Source organism: Hylobates moloch, unplaced genomic scaffold, assembly GCF_009828535.3.
Source record: "Hylobates moloch isolate HMO894 unplaced genomic scaffold, HMol_V3 SCAFFOLD_21, whole genome shotgun sequence".
NCBI classification, from domain to species: Eukaryota; Metazoa; Chordata; class Mammalia; order Primates; family Hylobatidae; genus Hylobates; species Hylobates moloch.
This window is the reverse complement of record NW_026652296.1, coordinates 20,790,284-20,800,937: the sequence shown is the minus strand read 5'-3', so window position 1 is coordinate 20,800,937 and position 10,654 is coordinate 20,790,284.

The following is a 10,654-nucleotide window of genomic DNA, read 5'->3' as shown; positions in this document are numbered from 1 at the left end:
TCAGAAATATCCTTAGAGGTTATAACAGGAAACCTAATGTACAGCCATTCAACAAGAAATATTCCATCTATTTGGAGTTTGTTTTTATTGCATGTAACAGCAATGGAGGTAAGTTGTTGCTGGATTTGGTTCAGCAGCTCCAACACGGAAAGACTGAGACTATTCTGATTCTTTTGGCCTTTTCCTCATGGTTGCAAGACGGCTGCTGCAGCTTCAGCCATTATGTCTGAGACCAAAGTAAGACAGAAAGGAAAAAGTGTTTTTCACTCCTTTTGTTCCCATACCAGAAAAGCAAACACTTAGATCTAATCTATCAACAAATAACATCAGTTTACCTCTTCTTGGCCAGAATTGGGTCACATGGCCACCCTTAGCTAGAAAGGAAGATGTAAAAGGGTGAAAATAATTGTTGTGATGGTCTTAGATCAGGGCTTCTCAACCTCAGCACTATATCATTTGGGGATGAATAATTCTTTGTTGTGGAGAGCTGGCCTGTGCATCGTAGGTTATTTAGGAATGCTCCTGGACTCTACCTACTAGATGCTCACAGTTATTTTTTCCTCCAGGTGTAACAATCAAAAATGTCTCCAGGCATTGCCTAATATCCACTGGGGAATGAAATTGTCCGTGGTTGAGAACGACTAGTGTAGGCCAATCATGACTCATTGCCTGGTTTAAGATGCATGGCTGCCCTGAAGAAAAGTAGGGTATCAAGAAGGAAGAATAAGAAAATATGTGCAATGTAAATAATTGTGTCATGCCTCAGACACACAGCCTAGACATGCATGTCATACCTACATGGCACACACCCGCATTCATGAACACTTGTTTGGCGCTTGGAATCATGGCATAAGCAAATGTTCACTGGTGTGGAGAAAGCTCTTTTCTCTTCAGACTCCTTTCCCTATGTATTTACATGTAAAATGTAGTTGCTTTGGTTAAATGCAATTAAATTCAAATCAATTAAGTCCTTCACATATTTACTGCCATAAACCAAAAGGTTAGCTTGAATCAAGCCTGAATGTCCAGAAATTGGAGCCAAAGGAGAAACCCATACTGTAGGGAATGTCTCCAAATCAAGAGATGCAGGAGCTGGAGTGAAGGATAATGAAGAATCAAACAAAACCTCAGAAAACTGAGGTATGTAAGAACCAGAACAAAGCTAAATAGTGAACACCTATGGTGTGCTATGATGATCACTTATGAAAATGGAAAAGAAGTTGTTAACAGCAAAACCGGACTCCTCCAGGCAGGGACAACTTATTTAGTGTGGCCCAAAGCAACCTACACCATACTGATCTTCATGAGTAACAAGGGAAGACTTTGATGTTCTGCCCCAAATAACATCTAGGTCTAAGCAGTAAACATCACCCCTGGCTGTAGGTACTAAGTGGCATAGGAAGAAAGAGGCTATCACTATTATGGGGTCAGAGAAAAATGAACTTCCTTAGAACTCATCATTAACTTAGGTCTGTACGGGAGTAAATAGGAACATAAATTGCTATAGGTAGGAAAACACTTTGCACCCCTAATTCTGGGAGGTAAACCTTTTCAGACACAGAGACTGAGAATTCTTTGAAGTAAGACTGAAATCTGATATCAGAATGTTATTATTCCCATGGATGGGATACATTAAGAAGCAGAGGATCAAAAGATTATTCACAACAAGGAAATAAGAAAAGTAAATTTGGTCAGATTAGAGGAGAAATGTTTATACTCACCATTCCTAGCCAAGACTTTCTCCAATCCCTGGTGATAAACTTGGGAGTAAACACCTTAACGGCATTATAATTATGTGTGTGTGTGTGTGTGTGTGTGTGTAATTACTTCAAGTTTGTTGTTATAAGCAGTGTATTTGTGTGTATATGTGTATTTAACTATCAAAGCATTTATCACACTCTGTTTTGATGTTTAAGTTACCCACCTGTCTCCCCTGCTAGGCTGCAACCTCTATAAGGGTAGGGCGGAAGAACACTATGTGTGTTAAATAATTAAATCCCTTTTAAATTCATGTATGTATCAAAAACCTATTTAATACATACTGACTAGGCACCATATACCATGCTGGGTGCTGGGGACACAATGCCGAAAGAGAGAAAACACACTTAGACACACACACAAAAACAAAATAGACAATGATCTTTGTCTTCACAGAGAGATTTTAGTCAATGTCAGGCAACATAACATTTCAATTGTGAAAGTCTATGACTTGGTAATTGGTAATTTGACCTAAATGAGAAGTGAAAACTCCAGATGATGAAGAGAGGTGAGCCTCCTGTGTGCTAACTGGGGGTGAGGGTGAGATAATCAGTCATCCAGTAACAGTCTATGAGGCAGTGAGGCAAAGAAAGGTGGAAGGATGGAGAGAGGCAGTGTTGAGCCTGGCATGGACCTTTCCACAGGGATTCTTCCCACTGGTAAAGTATATGCCAATGAATCTTAAGCTATAACCAATCATAAGGTGTAGAAACAAAAAGGCACCATGTGTCATTCCCTACATTCCCTTCTGTGAGGAGGCACAGTTTTATGTGAAACCAACATTTACAAAGACCCCAAGGAAGACAGTGTAGACTTACAGCATCTGAGCACTTAAATTGGACAGTGCAGTGCAGCCACTGTCTCCTGCACACATGTTAGGGTGAGGTCTTTGTTGTAAGAAACAACTGAGAGAATAAAATGGAAGAGCAGAAGTGGCCATTCTAATTCAAAGATGGCAGTAACATGTAGTATTTAAAAGAATAGATTCTGGGCCAGAAGCAGTGGCCCATGCCTGTAGTCCTAGCTACTTGGGAGGCCAAAATGGGAGGATTGCTTGAGCCCAGGACTTTGAGACCAGCCCAGACAGCTTAGTGAAATCCAGTTTCTACAAAAAGTAAATAAAAAGTTAGCCAAGTGTGGTGGTGAGTCTGTAGTCCTAATTACTTGAGAGGCTGAGGTGGGAGGGTCACTTAAGCCCAAGAATTCGAGGTTACAGTGAGCTGTGAATGCACCACTGCACTCCAGCCCAGGTGAGAAAACAAGATCCTGCCCCAATAAAAAGAAAAAAAAGGGAAAAGAACAAATTCTGCAGCCAGACTACCTGGACTCAAACCTTGGCTCTCCCCTCTACTATGTGTATAACAGTAGGCAAATTACTTAAACTTACTGAGCCTCAGTTTTCTCATCTGTGAAATGGCCTAACAACAGTACCTACCCCATAGGGTTGTTGTAATTACTAGATGAGTCAATAGAAGAACTTAAAGGAGTGACTGGCATTCGGGAAATGGTATAAATGTCTGTTAATAAACTAATATCAGTTTTAGGTCCATGTGCATGCACATGTGTGTGTACATGTGTGTATGGACCTGTGTGCATGCACATGTGTGTACATGTGTGTATGGACCTGTGTACATGCATGCATATGTGTATGTACATGTGTGTATGAACCTGTGTGTATGCACGTGTGCATACATGTGTGTATGGACATGTGTGGGCATGTACATGTGTATGCACCTGTGTGCGTGAACCTGCATGCATGCACATGTGTGTGTGCATGTGTGTATGGACATGTGTGTATGGACTTGTGTGTATGCATGCACATGTGTATGTACATGCGTGATGAACCTATGTGCATGCACATGTGTGTACATATGTGTATGGACATGTGTGTATTCTTGCACACATGCAGTTGGGTGAGGAGGAGCCTCAGTTGGTCTGAAGGGGTTCCAGCATATTCTACTCTTGAGAATATTTCCTGCTGGGTTTCAGGAGGAAATATGCAGGGTCTGTACACTAAATTGAGGACAGGCTCACCTAAAGCAAAAACTAAAGAGAGGTGGATGCTAAAAGAGCTTCCTCCCTAAGATACAGAGCAGTTTTCACTCACAGCCTTGACCTTGGTGGTTTTGTCACCTAAAACCATTCTAGTTTCAAGACTCAAGCTACAATGCTTTTGAGAAATGATCTAATAAAAGAATTAATAGAACTGTGGCAGAAGTGAGCCCTCCAAAATTGGTCCTATAGAAGCTTCTGTCTTAGATGTTGTCTGGGGCCAGACACCGGATGCCCTCTTTCTCCAGGCATCTCAAAAATAGCCATAGTATGGACAACCAGCAACATGATGTCATACCCATAACAAAACTGGAATTCTTTGGATACATAGCTGGAGTTTTCTCCTTCTGCCCTACAAATGAAGGCTAGGGGTCTTAGAAGCCTCCAGAACACCATTATTTTTCTTCTCCATTAGACTAATAAGCAGGCATCATTCATTTATTATAATTGTGTTCTTCCCACATTGTTACTGGTACATTCTGTGCTTTACAACAACAAGAAATGAAACGTCCCCTGAGAAGCCTCAGGTTACATTTATTTGACTTTCCTTTAATAAAAAAAAGGAGTAAAGCCAGGAATGAAGGGGAGCTGAGAGCTGATGTACTTTCCTGACTGAGTTCAAGGAGGCAGTTTGTGGTGAGGCCAGAGATGAACAGGGCTGGCCACTAGCAGGAAAACATAAGTGACGGCTTTTCCCAGTAACCATATGAAAATGGGCTGATCTATTCTGGGACTCAAAGCCTGTCTCCCTCATTTCACAGAAAATTCAGGAGTTTTCCGATACTCAGAGAACCTTCAGAACTGTGTGGGTTTGATAGGTTTTCCTAACCTGTTTGAGTGCATAGTTTTGGGGAACTTTCAAAGGCTAGGGTATGACTTTGGAATAAAATCTGGTTTAATTTCAGGAGAACACATTTAATTTTGATGATATCTAGGCCTCATGAAATGAAGGCAGAATGAAATCTCCCAGATTTGACTGGTTGTTCATGCCAGTTTGTATCAGTAAAAGCTAGCTCCTCAAAGCAAACCAGAACTCAGATTTTCTGGGGGTGGGAAAGTGCAGACAGTGGACTGTTATACCCAGGAAGCATGCCTAAGGTGCTGACAGAAAAGAAGTTCCAATACGTGAATCTTCAGCCCTTCAACATAGTTCACTATAATATAGGATAATTCCAGAGGTGAGAAAAAGAGAAATATTGGGGAGTGAGGGTGATGACGGCAATAATTATGCAAAAATTCAAAACAGAAGAGACTTGTGTACCCTGATGTCTCACCTGTCCACTCTTCTTGACAGAATCCCTCATACCAGGCAGCACCAGGACTGAGATTTATAAACTGAAATCTGGTTGGGTTATAGTCACATGGTAAGACGGAAGCAAAATACCCCAGTTGTGAAAGGAGAAGACTTCAATAGCTAGTGACGGAGAATTTAATCTTGGGTCAAAGCCGCATGTGGGCTGCAGGAAGACAAGCCATGTAAACAAGAGGGTCCACTTTTTGAAATTGCTAAATACAGGTTCTGTGCCTGAACGCCTCTGATGGTAGATCTCAAAAAGAGGGCATTCTGAATTCTGGTTAGAACCTCTCCCTGTCCTAGTCCACAGACTGAAGCTGGAATCTAGAGAACAAAGAGAAGATTAGTGGATAGCTTAGGTTTTGCTACATAAGAGACCACCCCCAAACCTCTGTAACTGTAAACGTTTATATACTTCTCTTGATTCTTCTGAGATTCGTGATTCCTTGGCTGGAAGATTCTGATCGGGCATGGCTTGGCTGAGGCTGGGTGGTCTAGAATGGCCTTACTCACACATCTAATGACTGACGCAAAGAGCTGTGGCTACTGGAATGATTTAACTATGTATCTTTCATCACCCAATAGGCTGGCTTGGCCTCATTTACATGGTGCTGGTCACAAAGTTCTCAAGAGTGGCCAGAGAGGGCCAGCTCAATGTGTGCATTCATTTTCTGAGGATCAGCGTCGGTCTCACTGACCAAAGCAAGTCACGTAGGCAGTCCAGAGACAGTGTGGGATGGCACTACCAAAGGTCATGCATAGGTAGAAGAAAATAACACATGATCACTTTTACAATAAGCCACAAGTTTTCTCCCTTCCACCCATTCTGTTTGCTCCTGATGGAATCTCCTCCTCTGTCCACTCACAATGACTGGCCTGAAATACATTTACTAAAAAGGAATCTCCCCAACATACATAGTGAATACTCAGTTTTGGTGTCAATAGTTAGCAAGATTCTCTCGTTTGTCAAGGGTTGGATTAAATTAGATGGTCAGGATGTTCCTAACACTCCTTGCTTAAACAGAAAGGGCACACTGCCATTCGAGTTAAGTCACAGGCTCAACAGTAAGTGTATTTTCCATGGGGTAATTGCTAAAGCCACTGCTTTTCCAAGAAGAATCTTTTTGGAGTCTTTTGTTCTTTTGATTGAAACTTAATCAGCTTCTTGTTTGACAAAAATGACAGGCTGCATGAAAGGGGAAACAGAGTTTGAGTTTTGCCAATCCTAATTCCTATCAAACATCACAAGAAAATAAGCACTTTCTACATAATGTTCTCCACTTTGTATTTTAGACTCAAATTTATCACTTAAAAAGAAAAGAAAAAAAACACCCTGTTTATATTTTGGGGGAAAAAAAGAAAAGTAATGGTTAACTCCTTCTTTCTGGGGTTTTTCACGTTAAGGGTTTTTTAAGGATCAAGACTCTTGACTTTACCTTTCAGTTTGGTGGGGTGGAGATATGGCGAATCAAAAGTTCGCCAGATCACTTCCAGATGATGTGTCCTGAAATCTGTCTGCCTTCTGTCACAGAGGACCTACCCTGCAGTCAAAGTTTATTGTCTCCCAAGTCTCATCCAGACTTCCAATTCTGACCCCAAGCCCTCATGCTGAATTTCATAAAGAGAACACACATTTCTAATTCTGTTACGAGGAAAGCACTAGATTTGCAATTGGAAGCACATTCATCTTGGCCAGAGACTCACTAGCTGTGTGATCTTGGACAGATTAAATTCATTCTCTCTGATTCTGTTTCTGCATCCATATTACTTCTCTATTTGAAGGGTGGCTGGGAGGTTTAAATTAGAGAATGGGCATTGATGTGCAAACCTGGGGCCCAAAACTTAGTAAGGGCTTAGCAAATGTTAATTTTATCCTATCTGATTTCTTTCTTTCCATCTCTTTCCATGTTATTCTCATTTTCCCATTCTAGGAAAAAAAATGTAGGCTAGCATATTCCCTTTGAATGAAAAGAGAAAAAGCCATGCTGTTAATCTCTGTGACAGAAAATACAGAAGACACTCAAAAGAGAGAAACAGCTTTGGCCAGTTTTATGCCTTTGCCAGTGCTTAGTTGTGGATAGACATGTAACTCTGCCCCAGCCAGAGCTAGACAGATAGAGGGGGTGCATCTTTCTACCATCCCATGACTAGTAAGTGGCAGAGCCTGGATTTGAGCCCCAACAGTCCAGTTTCAGAATCCATATGCTTTTCTACTAAGCTATAATTCCTTCCCAGTATAAACTCATTCGTTCATTCATTTATCCACTCATTGTCAAAAAATATTGGCTGGGTGTTGTGGCTCACGCCTGTAATCCCAGCACTTTGGGAGGCTGACGGGGGCAGATCACGAGGTCAGGAGATTGAGACCATCCTGGCTAACACGGTGAAACCCCGTCTCTACTAAAAATACAACAAATTAGCCAGGTGTGGTGGCGGGTGCCTGTAGTCCCAGCTACTCAGGAGGCTGAGGCAGGAGAATGGCATGAACCCGGAAGATGGAGCTTGCAGTGAGCCGAGATTGCACCACTGCACTTCAGCCTGGTTGACAGAGCGAGACTCCATATCAAAAAAAAAAAAAAAATTATTCTGTAGAGCCTATGAATGCCAATCACTATGGTGAATGTTGAATCTGAGCAAAGCTGCTAGGGAATCCCAGACAGGAAGGCAGTGAATTTTGTCTGAGGGAGAAAGGCATAAGTGGACTCAAGTCTCAGATTCATCATTTACATGTGTGATGTTCTGCATGTTAGTTGAACCCAGTGAATTGCAGTCTCTACTGTTTTTGTAGAGGGTGGATTCGTTTGAGTACTGAAGCAAAGTGAAAACACCTAACCCAAAGCCTACGATGTGGTAGTTACCCGAGAAATGTTCTTTAAGAGATTTCATAAAAAAAGGAAGAACACTGCACAGGGATGTTTTTAAAGCATCATCAGGGAGACAGAGCTCAGGTGGAGAATAGAAGCAAGGAGAGGACATGGGTAACAAATAATAGCGTCAGAAATAACCATCTTGGATGCAGGAACCAGGGACAAACAGGCCTGAGAAGCACTGTCTGGCCTTTCAGAGCCCCACAGCTGAATCCTGACCGTAACGTGTATGAAAATGGGGCCTTGGCCAAGTTGCTAAACTAAGAACCTCAATTTCCACATCTGCATCAGAGAGGTGAGGAGGTCCCCCTCCCACGAGGTGTGGAGGTTACATGAGGTCACTCATGCAAGTACCATGTTGTTGATGCTGCGTGGTGCTTGATATATACTCAATAAGTAATTGTGGCTCACATGTTTATGACAGCAAGGAGGATGATGAATGTTGCAGGGTGGTGGGGGGATGGACAGGTCATGCTTTGTAGGGCTTTAGGGTTGCCATCAGGGTCTAGAGAACATTTATTGTCCAGTCCATTGATAATCCTGATTTTCTCCTGGCTTCAACTAAGTATTTCGGACTCTAAGTCAAGGGTCAAACCACCAGCATGTTCGCCTCCATGTGTGTCTCTGATTTGACAGGCCGTAATGCCAGGGCTGCCCTTAAAATAATCCTTTTTGTCATACACACAGAAAACCATGCTTTGCCAGATTGAAAGTGGATCCCATCTCACAAAAGTCCAGCTCAGATTGAGAATTTAGAGCCAAAAATGCTAAGGAGGTACAATGCTCAGAAAAGTACATTAGTACTTCTTCCACAGATGCCCCTTAGAAAGTCTTATATCCAGAGTTTGGCTTCCAGGCAAATCATTTCTGAATCAAGGCTGGCCTGACATTTTCAAGCACAGCCAGTTGCACTTGCCTCCACAATCCACCTTCCATTCTGACACTTTTCAGTAATGCTGTTAATTGCTTATAGATGTGTCTCCCCAGACTGTGAGTTCTTCAAGGGCAGTGCCTCATTTAATTCACCTGTGAATTTTAAGCCTGTGGAGTCAACTTTCTGTAGATAATGCCTGAATAAAAAAATTAAGAAATATAAACAATCAGCCCCAGAGCCTTGCTGTTGGGAGAGGTTGGACTCTCCTGGGGCAGCTTTGTCCCAGGATATAGTTCCAGGAGGTGGGTTCCCAGGCGGAAGGGAGAAATACAAATGTACAAGCAGATGACAGCCCGTGATCTGGATATGTCCAGGAAATAAAAACTGGACAAGTCATAAAGTTTCAGGTCAATACCAAAGGAAGAAATGCTGGGTCTTTACATAGAACAGTCCTCTCACCCCCCAGTGACTAGCAATTATTTCCTCCTGCCCTGCTGGCTTCCCTACAAAGCAAGGGGCATCCAGTGAGGCATTCTGAGCCCAGCATAAGCAAAGCACCAAACACGGAGTGTGTGGCCCTGGGAGATGCAGGGAATCTCCTCCTGCATCTCTGTCTGTGACTGTGTTGTAAGAGATGAGGACGGGAGAAGCAACTGGAGAAAACTGTGACAGGAGAATTTGGGATTCTAGTAGAAACTAACACCAGAATCTTGGGCAAAGGACACTGAATTCTAAGAGAGAAGTTTGATCATGTACCAAATAGTCAGAGACATATTTGCTTCTATGAGAGATCTCGTTCCCTTAAGTGAAATGCTAGACCCTAAAATTTCTAGTTATCCTTAAATGAGTGGACACACAAGAAAAGCAAGGAGGGAGGGAGGGAAGGAGGGGGTGAGGAAGGGAGCGAGGGAGAGTGAGGAAGGGAGGGAGGGAGGGAGGAAGGAAGGAAGGGAGGAAGGAAGGAAGGAAGGAAAGGAGGAAGGAAGGAAGGAAAGGAGGAAGGAAGGAAGGAAAGGAGGGAGGAAGGAAGGGAGGGAGGGAGGGAGGGAGGGAGGAAGGAAGGAAGGAGAAAGAGAGAGAAAAGAAGAAAAGGGAGAAAGATGAAAAGAAATGAGGGAGAAAAGAAAGGAAGAAAGAAAGGTGAATTTTCATCGAGTAAGACCCAGAGACAAGAAAGAAATGACGGCAGCTGAACCACTTTCCTCTTTCCTTTTTAATCTGACTTTAGATGTTCTCCTGGTAAAATCATTACAAAGACCGTTTATTTTTAAAATTGAAAGATTGGGAAGAGTCATAATGAGATATTATGTGTAAAAGTTGCACATAAATTTCCTCTTGTCATATTTTGGGCTTCACTAACGCATCCCCTTGACAGGACGAAGGGAAGTTGATCGCTTTAGTATAGATTGTGCGCGCCTCAGAAATATTGCCCTAGGAGAGAGCTCCTGGGTGGCTGACTTGGCTCCATGCTGATTTAGAAATTAGCTGGGCTTTTATTGGCCACACTAAATTGTTCTCAGAAAAAAAAAATACATTTTTATTACAGAACAAGGGGCAGATGATTGAAACAAGCCTGCCTTCTCCTTCATTTGGAGCTGTGTTTTAGACTGTTAAGTTGAGTTTCTTCTCTGGGGTTCTTGCTGCTGTTTAATGGGGGCATACAATATCTACCAGTAAATAAATTACCTTGTTTCTCTCAGTGTCCCCAGGGAATTCCTTATCCCTTAATAAAGTTCTGTTTGAGTTCTCCTGAGTGCATGAGTGGGCAGGTTGAGGATAACGGAGACTCTATATATGATATTCCTATTG